Source organism: Telmatherina bonti (genome assembly GCF_933228915.1).
Source record: "Telmatherina bonti genome assembly, chromosome: 2".
Taxonomy (NCBI): Eukaryota; Metazoa; Chordata; class Actinopteri; order Atheriniformes; family Telmatherinidae; genus Telmatherina; species Telmatherina bonti.
In genome coordinates this window covers 39,006,621-39,027,821 of record NC_136620.1, presented here as the reverse complement: position 1 = coordinate 39,027,821, position 21,201 = coordinate 39,006,621, and the positions used below count along the sequence as shown (strand labels likewise).

General features: G+C 44.0%; 1 protein-coding gene across 1 annotated transcript in view; it reads left to right on the top strand.

Moving 5' to 3' along the window:
• Positions 1–3,541: 3,541 nt before the first annotated feature.
• Positions 3,542–21,201, top strand: part of tspan9a (tetraspanin 9a) — a 241,406-nt gene continuing 223,746 nt past the window's right edge. The window contains exon 1 of the mRNA XM_079246822.1: positions 3,542–3,704. The gene's annotated coding sequence lies outside the window, so the exon portion shown is untranslated. The remainder of the gene's footprint in view (positions 3,705–21,201) is intronic.

The window sequence follows — 21,201 nt, the reverse complement described above, 5'->3', positions numbered from 1 at the left end:
TGATCTATCAAAGATGAGAGAGTTTGGATAAATGCGTTTTGCATGCAAACAAAAAAGTTATACTCAAGGTGTGAGAAAGGAATGTTTGTGGGTTACGAGAAAAACAGCCCATCATACCCAGTCTACAATCCAGATACAAGGAAAGTCATGAAGCACAGACTAGTGAAGTTTATGTTTAGAAATGTAGTACAACATCAAACTCAGACAGAGCCTGAGGTTATCAATGATGAATCTGTCAGTCAAAGATTGTCATCCATCAGACCAGAAATCCAAGTTGAAGATCAAACTCCAAACGTGACACAAGAGATTCAAACTGGACCCACAGTGAGCGACGAGAACACAGCGAGAATACAAGGAAAGGAAAGTCAGGGTATACGATCCTCTAAAGGAGAGAGAAAATCCCCGTCACACTTAAAGGATTATGAGTATAAGGTTGAAAGTGATGACTATGTGACAACCAGCATTGACTATTGTCACCAACTGGCGTCCAACACACCACAAACCTTTAAAGAAGCCATGTCTTCTTGTGAGTCAGAGAAATGGGCAAATGCTATGAAGGAGGAAGTCAACTCCTTAAAAGAAAATGACACATTTACACTTACCACACTACCAGAAGGCAAAATGCAGGTAAGTGGGTTAAAGGACAATGCAGATGGGACCGAGACACACAAAGCCAGATATGTGACAAAATGCTACAGCCAAGTTGCTGGAATAGACCATAATGAAATGTTTTCACCACTGCAAGCACAACATATGTCCAGAGTCTAATGCAAATGGAAGCACAATCTAGTCTAGAATTACATCAGATGGATGTTAAAGCTGCCTATTTACATGCTCCTATTGATTGTGAGGTGTTTATAGAGCAACCTGAAGGGTATGAGCTGTGAGGTGAAAAACTAGTCTGCAAACTGAACAATTCATTGTATGGTTTGAAACAGTCTGAAAAATGTTGCATGATCATCTCAGTGACAGCGGCTTTGTCCAGAACCCAGCAGATCACTGTGTGTCTACCAAACAAGATGGAAATGAGAGAACAATCCTGATCATTTGGGTTGATGATCTCTTCATTGGAGCTAGCGATAACGAGTCACTAAGTGATGTGAAAAGGATGCTGAAAGCTAAGTTTAAGATGGAAGACATGGGGAAAACTTTGGCATTTCTAAGGTATTTGTTTCACACAAGCTGAAACCAAGATGGACCAAAAGAGGTCTGTAAAAAAGATACTTCAGAGATTTGGTATAACTGAATGTAAATCAAGATGTACTCCATCAGAAATTAAACCAAACCTGGAATGTGATGGTAAAAATGTAAATCCTAAACTATACGGTGAGCTTATTGGCAGTCTGATCTATGTAATGACATGTACCAGGCCTGCTATTAGTTGGATTGTCTGTAAGCTATCTCAACATTTGTCTGAACAGAGGGAGTGTCATATGACAGCTGCTAAACATGTGCTGAGGTATTTGAAATGTGCATTAAACAAAGAACTATACTACAAGAAAAATGAAGAGAAGCTTCAACTTGTGGCATATTGTGATGCAGATTGGGCAGCAGATCAAAATGACAGGCGGAGCACGATAGGTTACTGCTTTAGCCTAAACAGAAGTGGGCCTGATGTCTCATGGAAATCTAAGAAACAGCCAACGGTGGTCTTTGTTTACATGTGAAGCTTAATATGTAGCCCTGGCAGCAACCACACGAGAGAGTTCGTATCTTATACAGTTCTTGACAGAAATGGATAAGGGATGCCATTTTGTACCAGTAACAATCTATGAAGAAAACCAAGGAGCAATTGGTCTGTGAAAGAACCCAGTGTGTCGCCAGAGATCCAAACATGTCGATATGAAGTATCAGTACTGAGTGACACCATGATAGCTACAGATTATTGCCCAACAGCAGAAATGGTTGCGGATGTTTTTACCAAACCTGTAATGAAGTTAAAGATTGAAAGGTTCACAAGTTACATGTTTGGAGTGAACAACTAAAGTGTCCTCAGACTCTACCGGTGATAACGGTGTGTTTATAGAATTGAAAGTATGAGAGCAAGAGGAGGTGTTGACTTATGACAAAGTTATGTATGTGAGCTCTTATGTTTATGTGTGTGCATAAAAAGTATAAATACAGGAGGAAGTTGAGGGCTCTCTCTTCCGGTTCAGCAACACAGATGGATCAGTGTGTGTGATCTTTTTCCTCCGTTAATCCGACCATCCCGTCAGCGCCAACAGTGTCTGACATATTCGCTTTAATGCCAGGCGGACACTGTGCGATTTTAGAAATCTGGCTGTTGGGGAAATGTTCCCACATCACGACCGGGTTTGTCCCTCCTACTCTATCTGACAATGTGTACTCATACTGTATGACTGCTATCAGCCACCATTATTGACAACCACGACTAGTTGTCGGCGTCAGTCGGTGTGTGACAGCACGACGTGCTCGAGTGTGAACAATGTAAAACAAAGGTTCCTAGTTCCTATGACAACCACAGCGTGCCTGACAACAAGATGGCGAGCAGGCAGCAAGTTGTTGCAGTTGTGTGCGCTGTCTTGTGCGCTGAAACAAAATAAAAAAAGAAAACCTCGTGTTCTCTCCATAGCTCTACTAATCTCTCTTCTAGCAGCTGTGTCCACCGCACACGTCTGAAGTTGGGGTTGCCCGCCATTGTTTAAAGCTCCACCGGTGTCTTCTGCGCAGGTGCGAACGTAGAATCGTGACGTGACACCACTCACACTGTACGAGCGACGGCGAACATTTCTGACATGCCAGAAGTTTGATCGGGAGGTCGCAGCATCATCGTTAGAACGTAGCAGCAATTAATCCTTCCTCGTGAGTGTTCTCACACTGTACGGCTCCCGACCTCCCGACCGGACATCCCGACGCTACGATGGTTCCATGATGACGCAGCGTGACGTCTGCGACAGCAAAATCGTGGTGAAATCGCCTCGAAAGTGCACAGTGTCCGCCTGGCATAACGCTTCTCTCCCTCCTCTGTTTACTTGCTACAGACTAATGTGTGATTTAACACATGGAAGAAGAAGAAAAAGCCTAAAGTTTACCAACCAGTGCAGAATTATCCAACTCAATCTGTTGATTTCCTTTCCTATTATGAATTGGCTTTCACTGTTTTTTTTTCTCTGTCTGTAAAGCGTCTTGAGATGGCATTGCTGTGATTTGACGGTACATAAATAAAGTTGAATTGAACTGATCTGATCAGTGTTTCTCTGAAAGCTGCAGCCATGTTGCTCTCACAAGATAACATAACTTTTTATTAGCTGGCAAAATATTTATGTTCTGGAGTCAAAACTAGTTTTAGAAGTTTTGGCTAAATTGTGTTTGAATTGTTGGATCCCTGAGCCAATCCCAAGCATGAATCAGCCCCTGAATCAGCCCCCCCCCCCCCCCCCGGTTCAGGTCCGGGACTGTGACGCCCCTGTAGGAGTCAGTAAAACCTCCTTCTTCCCTAAACTTCATTTCCTCCTCGTTCCAAGCAGAAACTCTCTGATCTTTCGGTGAATCTGGGAGGAAAGTTGCCAGGAGCAGCTTCTGGAAGCCGCAGGACCCTGGACAAACCTTGTGGTGGGACAGAAGAGGAATCGCAAACCTCCAGACGTCCGAAGCGACAGTTTGCGCTGAAGTTGCGTCCTCGCGCGTGAACTGTGCGCTGCGTGCACGTCGGACAGGTCGCAGGTCGGGACCAGCAGCAGCAGGTAAGCCGCTGTTAGTTTACGGACAGTTATGTTTATGTTTTAGGCCACGTTAGCGTCGCGTGACGCCACATTCCAACGTCCAGTCCGAGCGCCCACGCGCCACGGGGAAACTTTCCCCACGTGCCCAACATGACATGTCCTTCAGCAGGATCCACCGTTTGGCTGCTTTGGTTCCAGCAGACACCAAAACAGCTGGATGGTAAAAAGTTGGGAGACCTGCAGTGTTGGAGCTCCTGTTGTGTGTGTGTGTGTGTGTGTGTGTCCACGCTGATCTGACAGTCTGGCACGAGCCTGTCACACGCAACATGTCACTCAGTCTGAGCTAATAATTCATGCCCTTTAAGATGAGATGAATGAAAAAGGAAAATGACTTAAATCCTGTGTGATGTGAGAGAATCATGGTGTGTTTACGCCCGTCACGTGACCTTCCGGCTGATCATGTAGGCCTGGAGAATGACAGGAACCAGAAGGCTAAATTCTGAGTCATTTCAGAGGCAACAGCTGAATGAGATGCCACTCATTCATTCCAACTTCACGCCTCATTTAACAATCACCGGATTTCCTCCTGATTTTTCCACCTAAAGATGCTGAAAATTGTCTTTTAGGTTTCATCACTGCAGGTTTTGTCTTAGCAGAATTACGTGGGATGTAAAGCGTGTTCAGTCCTGTTGAGCTCTCTGTGGAGCGACACTAGTGGATGTTTTTTCTGCGTGTTTGGGAATCTCAGTTTTAGTGAATATTGTTTAATGTTTCTCACTGTTACAATAAATGTTCTGAATTTAAAGTGGACCCTGTTTCATTAAAATACTCCCTTATATACAAATGTAGACATAAATTAGCTCCTTTTGTTTTTACCTCATGTGCTTCATGGTGCGGTCTGCTGTGGATCATGGCTATTCTGGTATATGGGAGGGTAGAGAGGTCTCCGTCTGACCCCACATTCCTCCTTCCCTCATGCTATAAGATCAGTGTCCCACTATCACCCTCTGCTGAAAAGAAATCCGACCATTTTCACTCTTCTGTTGAATTATTTTGGCAGCAACAAGGAGATTCCACATGTAAACGTTCCAACGGAGAGGTCTAAGCACTCAGCTGCTTCTCATCGTGACCAGTTCCTCGGCGAGGTTTCGCTTCACGTCGTGGAAGAAGTATACACACATCCAGAGGTCGCCACCAACACACAACTTTCTCTGGAGTCAGTTTTTGTGAAGAGGTTTTCCTCTGGCAAACACTGCCTGATTCTTTGTGGCGGTAAACAAAAGCAGTAATGTAAACATCCATCTGAGCTGACTTCCTCAGCTTTCTCTGTCCACACACACACACACACACACACACACACACACACACGTTTCAGCTCGCTGTTCTGTCCCTTCATGAACGTTCCTATTCTCTTGGACGTGGGGGCAGAACTGTTGGTGCCGGGCAGATCTCTCTCCGCCGGGCCTCACAATGCGGCTGCTGTGTCAATGTTTACCCCCCCCCCCCCCCCCCCAACTTAAACGCCACTTTAATCACATCCCTCCAGTCCAATCAGCGGCAGGAAGAGCAGGTTTCGCTCCGTGTGAGATATCGCTGGTTCCGTGCAGCATGTGCCATGACACACTCTGACTGTGCACGTAGTGCCAGCGGTGCTGCAGCTACAGGCCGTGTTTCAGGCAGACCACTCATTCTCTACGCGTCCTCATCAAGCTGCAGACTCATGAGCTGCAGATCAGATGTGGATCTCTCACACGGCCGGCAGGACGTTCCGCGCTCATATTTTGACCTCGCTTTGTGAATCATGCGCCCACTGTTGTTTACAGTTGTCATTTCTGAATTCGGCTCCTGTCTGTTTGTGATGAAGATGCTGCAGATTACACTTTCCCAAACTGAATCTGTGACACCAGCAGGATTATGTTTCCTTATTATGTTTACTTCTTCTATCATTTTAAGCACTTAGCATTGAGGATGGTTGCCAAGACATTTTACCACAGAAGAGCAGATCTGTAAACAATGCAGCCAAACGATGAAAGAGTGTCTCATTGTGTGTTCGTTGGAGTGTGTTCCACCTCTGGAACCAGTTAGAACCTGCTGCACATGTGGACGACTGCAAACTGCTGGGCTTTCGCAGCGCTGCTGCAGTGAGCTGGATCTGGAAACTTGTTGACTTTACCGTGGAGAACTTCCTCTGCTGATGGCCAGTGCACAGCCCCTGTTGGTCTGCTGCCGTGGGGGAATTATTTTCATTTCATCCCAAGGACACTAGCTCTAACTAACAATAGTTGTTTGTTATAGAGCTTTTTTTCCCAAGAGGACGTCCTCTCAGTCGCCTGTAAACATGGTTGATTATTCCATCCATTGCCATTTAATCCGAAATAAATTATTCTGAGAGTAAATAAATATGAAAACACAATAAGACAGTGATGATATAACCATTCAGACAGGAAAATATCCGACTCCTGCAACAGATATGTGCACGTTCTCTGTGTTACTGTTCTGTTTTACTGTTCTTTCAAATGTTGTTGCAGTAAATTAAACTTTTAAAGAAAGATGAGGGATTGCACATGGTTGTACTTAATGACATTCCTGTCACATTGAATCACAGAAATCCCCATTGGTATGGACCACATCCTTTTCTGACATGGTATCGTGATTTATAGCGTGCTAGCGGGGCGCAGAGCTTTGGTGTGGAGTTTCCTCGTAAGGGGAATGGCTCGCATAACTGCAGCCATATGCATGTGGACTGTTTCTGATGGGGAATAATTGTTTACCATTTGTTGCTGGTTACTTTTAAGCCTATTTGGAAATAATTTTATCCTCTCCTGTTTTAACTGGCACAGGAATGACTGTATTTTCCTTCTCCAGACCGGTTTAGATTTTATGGGTGAGAAATGGCTTTAGTGCCTAAAAACACAAATGTGTGCAAGGACTCTGATTACATGTGATGCCCTGGATCCCAATATTTTAATCATTGTATAAGATGTGACAGTTCCAGTTCGCGGTGCGGTGGTTTGGAACAGGGACACGGTGCAGGAGTCCTGGTTGTTAGTACAAGACATTTAAAGTGAATTGGATTAGGTTACACCATCATCATGTTTGGAGGGTTTTCAGTAACAAGCTCCTGTTTTTTATTTAGCAAAGTTTAAAAAAAGAAATCCCTTGCAAAATGTATGAAAACATGAGGATTTTTCTCACACTGTGTGTTCTGTAGCTGTCAACATAAAAGCTGTGAATCCTGGACTGTTTACAGTTTTTCTCAGGACACATTCACGTCGACCTTTTTATTAGAATCCTGATCCGTTTGTTGGGAAGTCCTCTTTGTTTTGGGGCGTTGTGAATGTGGGAGTTCAGATTCAGACCAAAGATACAGACTCAGTTTGCTGACAAATGCAGGTCTTCCTCTGTTTTTATACAGTCTTCCTCATATGTATTCATACCCCCCCATTAAAGAAGAAAAAAAAAACATCTGCCTGGGAAATAAGCTAAAATTGACAAAAGTAATAGTAAATACAAATTTAATGAAAATAACTAAAAATAATAATAAAAAATAATAAAATAGCATGTGTTACATCAGTCATAAACTAATATTTAGTTGAACAATGTTTGATTGTTCCATTCCAGGTGTTTTCTGTTCCTCTCAGTCAGACTTCTGTACCTGTTTACTGGTATTTTGTCCCACTGTTTATCAGAAAAGTGCTCTCATTTGTCCAGGATCGATTTGTTTTGTTTGTTTTTTTTTTCCAACTCAATTAAATAAAAAACAGTGCCTAATATCACTAAATTATAATTTAGCAAATTTTTAGTTTTGTTCCCTTTTTTCTTAGTCTCTAGTTATTTGAGTGACTGTTGTAAATTCAGCCTTTTCTTTAATGAAAGGGTATGAATACTAGGGCTGTGACGATATGCCGATTCTATTCCGATTTTTTTGTGTCCGATTCGATTTAAATGGCAATTCTCACAATTCTCAGATTTAGTTGATTTTTGTAATTTAAAGTGGAACTTTTATGTGCATTTCAGGCTAATTTATTTTTATTTCTGAGCCCAGAAGGGCTGGGATTGATGGAGTTATTGTCACAAATGGCCTTATTTACTTCAGACCGACCCTCTCCGTAGGCTGTCAGATCAGCCTGCGGGCAAAACGAGTGGATTGAGACTCTTCTGCATTAAGCCCCGCCTCCCGCCACTGCACTACTCTCTAAAACGACGCGTTTTTCGTCGCCATGGAAACCAAATGGAGCGCGTGCTGGAACTCAAACTCAAGCTCAAACATGCGTTTAGGTGATAAAAAACAGTGTTGCTCACATGTCTGATGAGGATTCAGCACTGTAAAACGGTAGAAAGCTCAGAAAACTCCAAATACCATCATAGCACCACTTTAAAAATAAAAAAAAAAGTGTAAAACTTGTTTTTTTCTTTGTCATTTTTATTCATTTCAATGAGGAAAAAACAACCCAGTAGCCAGATCATCATTCCGCTGCTATGATGCCCAAGAAGACATGTAAAAAGATCAATAAAAACAATAAAAATGACAAAAATTTTATAGTGGATTAATTTAATTTATTTGGAAAAAAAAAAAATCAAATTTGTTTTTTTTTTTTTAACAAAAAATTTATTTTAAAATTGTGAAGAAAAAAAATCCAGATTTCTGATTTTTCGATTCGATTTTTCTACCCCTAATGAATACATTAGACGACGACTGTACAGTAATATCATATATACAGTAAGCAGAAAACAAAACAAAATTCAGCACAGCATTGTGGGTAAACTCGTTGTGTGGGGCGATAGGTGGCTCTGGATGGGAGAAATGGTTCGCGGTCAGATGTTGAAGAAATTGATAAAAGTTCTGATAAAAATCTGAATAATGCAGACCACCAGGACCCGATGCAGCTCCATATGTTTTTGTTTCTGCTGGAGAGTTAAACCCAATTTTTAAAAGCTTGATTTCTTGGAGAAGTGCAGCGTGAACGCCGTCTCGGCCCGGAATAAAGCTGCAAGTTCCAATTGAACCGAGTCCCCAGTGGGGGCGAGACTCGCCAACTATCCTGATGTGAAAACAGCCTTTGGTGCATTTCTCATGTGATTCCACATTTGCACATTAGTGTGTTTCTGAAAAGCATCAGTACAAACTGCAGTTCTAGTGGATAACTGTTCTTATATTAAACAAGTCAGTCCTCAGAAGCAACAAAATGAAAAGTCCTGCCATCGTAGAGGATGAACAAGGTACTGAAACTGCTGAGTCATGTTTTCATCATGACCGCAGCTGCTTTTCCATGACATTTTTTTTTTTTTTTGCTATTAAAAGCAATATTTGTAAGTTTCAACAAGCAACAATTGTGATTTGCTGGTGTTTACATCGAACAGTTCGCGCATGCAGAAGTGCCAAAACGTGCAGTTCCCCCTCCATCCACTAGGGGCTGTAAAACAGCGCAAATCCCCATAGACTCCCATGTCAAAAAGGCCAACTTCACAGCAGAAATAAACATGTTTACAGCCTGGTACAAAAATGAATTTTAGGTTTAATAGGTCAGTTTTACCTTCATGACAACTGTGGGAGGAGTAAATGTTTTTAAACTCCTCCATTTAGAAGTCATTTCATTTTAAAATTCGGCATATTTAGGGACGTGGTCTCTTGATTGACAGGAATTTAGAAAAACCGCAGTTTTCAGCCAGTTAACAGCGTAAATTAGCTTTAACTTGCTCACATCCGTTGGCTGGTTAGCTCCTGTAACTCAGCATCGCTGCTCATCTGATAATGACAAAATAATCTAAACATCATGTGACGGCTCCACACTGATTTCACGTTGGATTCTGCGAACTTTATCGCAGACCAGTTTTCCAGAAATGACCCGAATGCTTCCCATAAAAAACACTCAGTCAGAGAATGGTCCTACTTTTTAATGTCCTGATGGAAATGTTTGTTTCAGTGGAGTCGATCGCAGATCAGGTTCAGAACCCAGATCAAGATGTTGGTTCAGAAATTCCTACAATGAAAGTAGAAGCAGTTTTTTCAAGGGTGATGGAGACAACGTTCCCGTGATGGAGACGACGTTCCCGTGATGGAGACGACGTTCCCGTGACGGAGACGAGGTTCCCGTGACGGAGACGAGGTTCCCGTCACGGAGACGAGGTTCCCGTGACGGAGACGAGGTTCCCGTCACGGAGACGAGGTTCCCGTGACGGAGACGAGGTTCCGGTGAGGGAGACGACGTTCCCGTGATGGAGACGACGTTCCCGTGATTGAGACGACGTTCCCGTGATGGAGACGTGGTTCCCGTAATGGAGACGACGTTCCCGTGATGGAGACGTGGTTCCCGTGATGGAGACGTGGTTCCCGTGATGGAGACGACGTTCCCGTGATGGAGACGACGTTCCCGTGATGGAGACGAGGTTCCCGTGAGGGAGACGAGGTTCCCGTGACGGAGACGAGGTTCCCGTCACGGAGACGAGGTTCCCGTGACGGAGACGAGGTTCCGGTGAGGGAGACGACGTTCCCGTGATGGAGACGACGTTCCCGTGATTGAGACGACGTTCCCGTAATGGAGACGACGTTCCCGTGATGGAGACGTGGTTCCCGTAATGGAGACGACGTTCCCGTGATGGAGACGTGGTTCCCGTGATGGAGACGTGGTTCCCGTGATGGAGACGACGTTCCCGTGATGGAGACGACGTTCCCGTGATGGAGACGAGGTTCCCGTGAGGGAGACGAGGTTCCCGTGATGGAGACGAGGTTCCCGTGAAGGAGACGTGGTTCCCGTGACGGAGACGACGTTCCCGTGATTGAGACGACGTTCCCGTGATGGAGACGACGTTCCCGTGATGGAGACGACGTTCCCGTGATGGAGACGAGGTTCCCGTGACGGAGACGAGGTTCCCGTGACGGAGACGAGGTTCCCGTGACGGAGACGACGTTCCCGTGACGGAGACGACGTTCCCGTGACGGAGACGACGTTCCCGTGATGGAGACGTGGTTCCCGTGATGAAGACGACGTTCCCGTGATGAAGACGACGTTCCCGTGATGAAGACGACGTTCCCGTGATGGAGACGTGGTTCCCGTGATGAAGACGACGTTCCCCGCGATGGAGACGACGTTCCCGTGATGGAGACGACGTTCCCGTGACGGAGACGACGTTCCCGTGACGGAGACGACGTTCCCGTGACGGAGACGAGGTTCCCGTCACGGAGACGAGGTTCCCGTCACGGAGACGAGGTTCCCGTGAGGGAGACGACGTTCCCGTGATGGAGACGACGTTCCCGTGATGGAGACGACGTTCCCGTGATTGAGACGACGTTCCCGTGATGGAGACGACGTTCCCGTGATGGAGACGACGTTCCCGTGATGGAGACGTGGTTCCCGTGATGGAGACGACGTTCCCGTGATGGAGACGACGTTCCCGTGATGGAGACGACGTTCCCGTGATGAAGACGACGTTCCCGTGATGGAGACGACGTTCCCGTGATGGAGACGACGTTCCCGTGATGGAGACGACGTTCCCGTGACGGAGACGACGTTCCCGTGACGGAGACGTGGTTCCCGTGACGAAGACGACGTTCCCGTGACGGAGACGAGGTTCCCGTGACGGAGACGAGGTTCCCGTGACGGAGACGAGGTACCCGTGACGGAGACGAGGTTCCCGTGACGGAGACGACGTTCCCGTGACGGAGACGACGTTCCCGTGACGGAGACAACATGTTGTCGTAACAAAGCAACAGGAGAAATATTGCTGCTGCTTCACATCTTTTCCTTCCCGTCCAGCGACAGTAAAATTCCGCAGCCATCTTCCCTTCCTGGCGGACTATAAACCTGTTCCAGAGGAGATGTGACTGTAGAGAAACTGTGACTTTTTAATGTGGGGTTGCATCTCGTTTGTGGCGGCTGGGCTGTAAACTACATGGTTAGGGTTAGGAAGAAATCATGGTTCGGGTTAAAACAGACTCTTGCGTAACTTTTGCCAAGTTTTACAACGTCGTTCTGACAGGTTTCCTCCCACAGAATCTTCCCAACGTTGAAGGACTCTGATGACTCCTGATGAAAACTTAAATAAGTGTTTCAGTTCTCAGCTCAGGTCGTGTTGTTCGGACAAAAAGAAAGAAAGAAAGTTTAGTCATCAGTATCTCAGGATATTCAGTGAAGGAAATCTTCTGGTCGTGTCCATTTTATTTCCTGTTGATTACTGATCTATGCAAATGGGATTAAACGATGTACGACATGGAGAACATGTTTTTAGTTTATTTAAATAAAAAAAAAAAAAAACCTTTACTGTCAATTTGAAGGGAGCAGATGAACGATTAGCAACACACAGTCTGCAAGTTTTCCTCAAAGCAGTCCCAGATCAACGTCTCTGCCAGCCTCCTGTCTCTTTTCAGTAACAGAAAAATAATAATCTCCTTCATTCTGCACTAAACACATATTAACACTCATTCTTTATTTTTTTAAGTAATTAATGGGCTCATTAACAGAATTGTTGCTTTGATTAGGACAGAGATTTCCAGTTTCATATTATTATGGGAAACATTTAGACATGTTACAACCTGGATGTTCTTCAAAGAAAAAAATAACGACGTTCCCGTGACGGAGACGACGTTCCCGTGATTGAGACGACGTTCCCGTGATGGAGACGACGTTCCCGTGATGAAGACGACGTTCCCGTGATGGAGACGTGGTTCCCGTGATGAAGACGACGTTCCCGTGATGAAGACGACGTTCCCGTGATGGAGACGTGGTTCCCGTGATGAAGACGACGTTCCCGTGATGGAGACGACGTTTCCGTGATGAAGACGACGTTCCCGTGATGGAGACGACGTTTCCGTGATGAAGACGACGTTCCCGTGATGGAGACGTGGTTCCCGTGATGAAGACGACGTTCCCGTGATGAAGACGACGTTCCCGTGATGAAGACGACGTTCCCGTGACGGAGACGAGGTTCCCGTGACGGAGACGAGGTTCCCGTGATGAAGACGACGTTCCCGTGATGGAGACGTGGTTCCCGTGATGAAGACGACGTTCCCGTGATGAAGACGACGTTCCCGTGATGGAGACGTGGTTCCCGTGATGAAGACGACGTTCCCGTGATGGAGACGACGTTTCCGTGATGAAGACGACGTTCCCGTGATGGAGACGACGTTTCCGTGATGAAGACGACGTTCCCGTGATGGAGACGTGGTTCCCGTGATGAAGACGACGTTCCCGTGATGAAGACGACGTTCCCGTGATGAAGACGACGTTCCCGTGACGGAGACGTGGTTCCCGTGATGGAGACGACGTTCCCGTGATGGAGACGTCGTTCCCGTGATGGAGACGTGGTTCCCGTGACGGAGACGACGTTCCCGTGACGGAGACGAGGTACCCGTGACGGAGACGACGTTCCCTTGACGGAGACGAGGTACCCGTGACGGAGACGAGGTACCCGTGACGGAGACGAGGTTCCCGTGACGGAGACGAGGTTCCCTTGACGGAGACGAGGTTCCCTTGACGGAGACGAGGTTCCCTTGACGGAGACGAGGTTCCCGTGACGGAGACGACGTTCCCGTGACGGAGACGACGTTCCCTTGACGGAGACGAGGTACCCGTGACGGAGACGACGTTCCCGTGACGGAGACGAGGTTCCCGTGACGGAGACGACGTTCCCGTGACGGAGACGAGGTACCCGTGACGGAGACGAGGTTCCCGTGACGGAGACGAGGTTCCCGTGACGGAGACAACATGTTGTCGTAACAAAGCAACAGGAGAAATATTGCTGCTGCTTCACATCTTTTCCTTCCCGTCCAGCGACAGTAAAATTCCGCAGCCATCTTCCCTTCCTGGCGGACTATAAACCTGTTCCAGAGGAGATGTGACTGTAGAGAAACTGTGACTTTTTAATGTGGGGTTGCATCTCGTTTGTGGCGGCTGGGCTGTAAACTACATGGTTAGGGTTAGGAAGAAATCATGGTTCGGGTTAAAACAGACTCTTGCGTAACTTTTGCCAAGTTTTACAACGTCGTTCTGACAGGTTTCCTCCCACAGAATCTTCCCAACGTTGAAGGACTCTGATGACTCCTGATGAAAACTTAAATAAGTGTTTCAGTTCTCAGCTCAGGTCGTGTTGTTCGGACAAAAAGAAAGAAAGAAAGTTTAGTCATCAGTATCTCAGGATATTCAGTGAAGGAAATCTTCTGGTCGTGTCCATTTTATTTCCTGTTGATTACTGATCTATGCAAATGGGATTAAACGATGTACGACATGGAGAACATGTTTTTAGTTTATTTAAATTTAAAAAAAAAAAAACCTTTACTGTCAATTTGAAGGGAGCAGATGAACGATTAGCAACACACAGTCTGCAAGTTTTCCTCAAAGCAGTCCCAGATCAACGTCTCTGCCAGCCTCCTGTCTCTTTTCAGTAACAGAAAAATAATAATCTCCTTCATTCTGCACTAAACACATATTAACACTCATTCTTTATTTTTTTAAGTAATTAATGGGCTCATTAACAGAATTGTTGCTTTGATTAGGACAGAGATTTCCAGTTTCATATTATTATGGGAAACATTTAGACATGTTACAACCTGGATGTTCTTCAAAGAAAAAAATAACAGCTCGGCCAAATTTACTGGCTAAACTTGTGCCGGAGCCTCTGAGTCCAACATGCTTCTTGGTTTGAGAAAAGAAAAGAAAAGAAAAGAGACACAATGGAATAGATCTTGAAAGAGTTACATGTGACCAGCTTTGAATGTGTCAGGATAGATGGTGCATAAGGGAGCCTCAGTGGCAAAGCAGAGCCGATTCACTTCCAGCCTTCTGCACATCCTCTCATCAAAAGCACCTTTGTGAGTCTCTTCACAGCCTGATGCTCCTTGTAGTGTGACTTCACACTGGCAGTTCAGCTCTGTAGACATGATCCACTCTGTTCGAGGCGCTTACTGCCGTCATGTGTTGTTCCCTGGCTCTTCCTTTTACTATCTATAAACTACAGTTTAGGCATGTGCACAGCAGTATGTAATGAAGGTTTTGTTACGAACATATCTGGAACTCGTAAATTGCTTGTTCTGCTTCTTTATGCTGGGGACAACTGGCAAGAGGCCGGGATGGACCCAGCCTCCCACCTCGTACCGGCTGCGGCAGGCTCCAGCTTCCCTCAGCGGTCTGAAAAACAGATGGAGGGATGCTCATCTATGTTGGTCACATGATGACTTTGGTGAAGTTGGATGAGTCCAGCTTGATTCCTCATCCATTCATCAGTTTGTTGTGATGGAGTGTAGACTCTAAACAGAACTGACTACAGAACATAGTTAAATCAATACAAGATGTTCGCAGCATGGCATCCAATCAAAACACTGAAAAACATCTTACCTAAGTAAAAATATGTATTTTTTTTCTAATAAAATGAAAAGAGCACATATTCCAGTCATGCAGCCTTGCAGTTATGATCCATACATTTAGTATGAAGCAGATTTAAAAAAAAAAAATCTTTTTGATGTAAAATCAGCAACACATAAAAACTGAGTGAATGTCTAAAGTCAAGCACTTATCATAGCTTCTCTGCATAGCCACCAACATTACAGCCCCATGAGACTAGAGAAAAAAACATTAGCTTGCTGCCAAATGCTCATTTTTAATGACAGATTTAAAAACTCCAGATGGATGAAATGTGTGCAGGACCGGATGGAGTTCTGGGCCAGTTGGCACCGGCCACCATGTTTGAGTTAAAGACTTCTGTTATTTGCCTTTTATTTTCAATCATTTGGGTAATTTTTCATGTTGTGTTGTGGTAAGCTCGTCATATGCAGAAATCATAAATGCTTCTGCATCATTTGCCAGTTGACTGCCTCTGACCAGTTCAAATAGTGCAAACATGCAGTCGTTTGGGCTTTTCAGAACTGATTTTCAACACATTTTTCTTCCCTATTACTGTATGTTTGAACTTTGAAACAGTATGGGCATGGGAATAGTTTTACTTTTCACCTCTTTTCAGCCTATTATCTCTTCCATGGCTGCATGAAAATCCCTGATTGTTTTTCTCTTTCCTTGTTCATGAATATCATGAGCATTTGCATGATTCTACCAACAGACAGACAGACATGTAGCGTCTATTGAAATATTTGGTCAGTGCCAAAAGGATAAATCCTATTTACTTTGGCTGTGTGCTGACTTTCTTTTGTTTCATCATAAACTCAATAAGTGTTTTTACAATCCCATGAAATATCAACCAGATGGATTTGCACATTTAGTAAAAATGATAAAAGTCGTGATCATAGTATATCAGTATATTTGCACTTGACATAATATGATAGTGGCACCAGCACAAAAGCAAAGTGTTGCTAACATTTTATTTTGCACATAAATTCCTGCAAAAATCTGTACATTCCTAATAATCGTACCTTTTCTGTAACGACTTAACTGGATATGTCTGTGTGCAAATTAAATACAGACTAAAAACAAATCAATCAAAGGAAACTCTCCCAAGGAATAACAAAAAATAGTCCATTAGGTACATCCAAAATGTCAAAAGTGAAGAACACTGGAGCACAAGTTAAAACCACAATTATCCATTTCTGCAGCCATTCATCCAGCTGGCCAGCGTCTGTTCATTTGCCATACTGGGTTGTTCCAGTTCAGTTTCCATATTTAGAAATACCTATACAGTATTTCCTTTCTAAAACTAAACTTACTCAAACAGCAAAAACAAAAAGGGGAAGTAAACAGCAACTGAAGACAAAAAAATCTTTAAAGTTGTGTGAGAGGTTGTAGTTCTGACCGGATGCAAATTCTAGTGTCTGATGAACATTTACGTCCACCAACGCCCACTTCAGGCTCCAAATACAGGTTTATTTGCAACTATTAACTGCTCATTTGTTGGAATTCCACCAACTGCATTTAAACAATCTTATAATTAATAATTTTATGCCCACATCCACAGTAAATATGTAAAGAAAATAACTTTTTCTTGAACGGAAGGCATTTCATGACAGCTTCACAAACTGGAGTCTTAAGTTGATGCTCACGGTGCCTCAGGTTTAAGAGATATATTCATGCAAACTAGTTTGACAGGGAACATATCTTGCATATTGACTTATAAGTACCTCAGTTTGCACATAAATTATAACTAATTCTATGCTGATAACTGTTAAAATCTCTGACAGAACTGTGTCATCGTTCCCTTCCGGCTTGTCCCACTAAAGGGGTCATCACAGTGAATCATCACGCAGGTGAATTGCTACATTGTACGCCGGATATCCTTCCTAATGCAACCCTCTGCTTTTACTCAGGCTTGGGACTGACCCTTAGAGAAGATTCATGTCTGCCCTGTGGGCTGCAGCAGCGCAGGGGAACCGCTGACCATCAGGTCACATGACAAGCAACTCTACCACCTGAGTCCCTGCCACCCTGACAGTCAGCACTGTGGACAAGTGTGAATAATTTTGGGCTTTGCTGTGGAAAACTTCTACAAATAGAGCATGCAGGTTTCCTTGGTCAGCACATGCACAGCTGCTGTGCATGACTATATCCAAACCGTGTTCCACATGCACCCACATGAACATGAGCCATGGGAAAGTGCCTTTTTATATCTCCATATAACTAAATATGGATATTCTCTGTTTTGCGGAATAAATAAACTACTTCTTGTTTGTGTGCAGTCTTAAAGTCTTTCATTTTGTAATAAGGCTGCAACGATTTGTTGACAAAGTCGACAATGAAAATTCATCTACGCAAAATTTCATTGTCGTCGTGTTTATAAAGGCCGGAAAAATTCAATTCAACTTTATTTATATAGCGTCAAATCATGGCAATGCCATCTCAAGACGCTTTACAGACAGAGAAGAAAACATAATGAAAGCCAATTCATAATAGTCTATATAAGGTAACGGCTTTGCTAATAAAAAGCTGCTCCAGGCAACTTAACGCCATATACCAACCACGGCTTTTCACAGAGTCGAAGAACTCTAAACACCAAACAAATGACGCAAAGCACCACAGGAAGTGCTGGGGGCAGTATTGTCATTTTATGCAGCGTCTTTGTTTAAACAATGAAGAAGAAACTGACGGCGGCGCAACCTATTTCCAAAGTTTGGGGATATTTCAGGCTAAACAAAGTGTCAAACAGGTGAAATGTGTCGTCTGCCAAGCAGAGTCGGCGTACCACAGCAACACGACGGTCATGCATGAGCATCTGGAAGGAAAGCACCCGGAGTCATGGTTTCCAGCGTTCCAGATGGCAAAGTTAGCATTAGCGAGTAGCGATGTGCTGTTGTTACCTCTGCCAAAGAGCTTCTGTTTTTACCGCTGTTTTTCTGTTTGTGTTCAAGATAACTCAGAAAGTCATGGAGAGATTTTCATGAAGTTTCCAGGAGTTGTTGGAAATGTGAAAAAGGAAGAAGTGATTTAATGCTGGTGGTGATCCAGATCACTGTTTGGATCCAGGAATGTTTTAAAGGATTCTCTTGTTTACCTACAAAACAGGCTTTTTCAAGATGTAAATAATTTCAATGCAATTCTACAAAAATTAAAATGCTAAAATATTTTCTTAATTTTGTTTTCCCTTTGAGGCAAATTCTGTCCAGCTTGGATATGACACGATAGCTAAGTTTGGATGTTTCAGAATAAATTAGCAGTAAGCTGTTAAGCTTGAATTTAATATTCAGCTGGTTCAGGAGTCGTTTTTTAACTTACTAAAGGACGTTATGTTGGGACTGACTGGGAATCAGGGAGACATTCAGATGATGCAGATGGAGAGAGTGGGGTAAAACATACTGGAACCAGTAAAAAGAGCTGCGTCAGGTGGAAGCACAGATGGTGGGCGGGACAGAAATAATCAGGACTAATAAAAATAAAAAAAAGATTTACAGATTAGTCGAATATTAAAATAATCATTTGTTGCAGCCCTAATTTGTAATAAAATGGGAATTCATTCAAATGTTGGAACATGAGGACTTTTTTGTGAAGAAATTATACTTTTTGATGGACTGGTGTTTTTCCTCCATATTGTTGTCATAAAATGTAACTCTTCAGCCAAGGATGCAGGGGAAGGACACACAAAGCCAGATGCAGCCAGACAATGTCTCACTGTGTTGTGTTGGAGAGATTATAAATGACTTTGTCTTCTGGTTGACCCAAAATGGTCAACTCGTGAAAATCTGTAGCTGCTTTCTTTTTCCGAAGGACATTTAGACTGTTTTAACGTTATCTGCTATGGTTAGCATGGAACATGTTAAACTCTCCCACTGAATTTACTGCATGATGTAAAACACAGCATTGGGAAACTCTGCTGTTGTCCCAGTTCCAGCTGAATGAGCAGATTTCTACTTCGTTGGTTGCTGATTCAGAAATTGTTAGTTTAAATGTGATATTCTGTATTATTTCCCAGTTAGAAGAACTGGTGGGCAGACTTTTCAGCCAAAAGTGTTCCAGCTGTCAAGTGATTCCCGTGTTGGTGATGGTTACTCTACGAAGACGATGCATGCGATTCCACCATGCCAGTGTCCCACAAGTATCCTGTCTTCCAGTCTGCTAAAAATAAGATACTTGTCTATTTTTGACAGAAGCCTTTGCAAGCTTCATGGAGCAGATGAGCCAGGCACGGGGTCAGACAAGGGGATGGCAGAAACCCTAGCTGGTGTTTAGTTTACCTTCGATTAATCCTGTAACCTGAAGTTTTGTGTCTGGAAGATACAAAAACTGTCATTAAAAACTCCAAAATGAGTTAACAGGTTGTATTTACTGTAATAAAAAGCGAATATTTAATGATTTCTTTTTCTCTTGGTCATCTTTTGGACAACAGGTTGAGCTAATTTAGAGTTTGAGACATTTTTAAAAAGGATTTTTCAGCTGCTTTCAGCTTTTTGGGGGCGTCCCATGCAGTGAAAACTGTGCTTTGTGATGGTAAAACCTTCATTTAATCTGTTGGATGCCTGTAAAGCTGGCGAGTGCTTGATGCAGACAGAAGGCTCTACTTCACGGGTGTCCAGCTCTGATCCTCGAAGGCCATAATCCTGCAAGTTTTTAATGTTTCTCTGCTCTAACACGCCTCATTCAAATTAATGAGTCATTGTGAAGAACTTGCCCTGTGATGGACTGGCGAGCTGTCCAGGGTGTACCCCACCTCACGCCCAAAGACTGCTGGCAAAGGCTCCAGCTTCCCCGCGACCCTTCCTTGGATTAAGCAGTTAGGATAATCAATGAATGAATGTGCTGAACGTCATAGGCATCATTTGAGTGAGGTGGGCTGGAGCTGGGAAACATTGAAAACCTGCAGGACTTTGAACACCTCTGCTGTAGTTCTTCCACTCCTTGCAGTTGTTCAGGGACAACAGTCTGCTTGAGACGTCAATCTGTCCCCCACTCGCTTTGCACTCTCCCCAAACGCCACCGGAGGGCGTCACAGGAGACCTCTGTCCCTGCTCAGAGCCTGTTTGACACATGCATTCAAATATTTTGAGAGATGCTACTTAACATGCAAATTAGATGGACGCTGAGTGTGCATACTGAAGACCGGCTCACAATCGGCTCTCGGAGATCAGGTTTCACCTTGACCATTGGAGCTACAAATGGGACCCTTTGAATTTCCTTTTTATGGTGGTGACAACACTTGATGAAGTTCAGGTGAGGCTTCTTTCAAAGCATATAATCCTTTTTTTTTCCGAGAGAACAAAGTGATAGTCCAGGCAAGTAATGTGGAGCGGTGCTGGTTTAAGCTGGAACTGTGTGAAAGTTCTGGACCAGAGAGTTTCACTAAAGCATTTCCATCTGTATTGTTTCTTTTTAGCCAGGACTGGGCCTGGGTCTTTGACAGACCACAGTGAAGGACTGCTGGTCAAAGCTCTCTGTGATACAGACCATGTGGGAAGAGACGTGACTGCGTCTGGCTCCTGTTAGCACTTTGATGCAGCACAGCGGATGAATATTAGATATTGTAAATAAAACTTCCTCTTGTTTCTCTTGTTATTTTTCAAGAAAGGTGACATTGTCCACATCTTGAGTCCAGATACACTTCAGTGTCGGAGTTCTGGGTACACCAGAGCAAGCACAACGAGAGATAATGAGCCAGCGTAGGCAGTGTTATAACCTCAGTTGGTCTCATCAACGTTCAGCAACATTATTTGCCTAAAAATGAGATCGAATGTTCAGGATTTTCCATCAACAGCATTTTTCCCCTAAATGCTAAATCTTATTCCAAGATGGCAATGTCATAATTGATCAAACTCACGTTGTGATAGAGTGGTCCAGGAAGCAGGAGGGATGGTTTTCACACACAGACTTAACCTCATAGAGACTCTTTGAGATGTGCTGAGAGGATTTTATGACTCTCCCATCCTGAATAAAGAGCTTGGTGAAAAATTAACACAACTGTTGTCGTATTGCATAAGCTCATTGAGTAAATGTGTGTTGTATTCACAGTTAAAGATGATCCATCTCGACAGTCCGTTTCCACATGCTTGTGTGGTCATTGTCACACGTCCATGGCAGCCTGAACTTTCAGAATGACTGGACTTACTTTGGGCTTTTTCCAGACATCCCAACAGTAGCTTGTTAAAGTCTGCAAAATG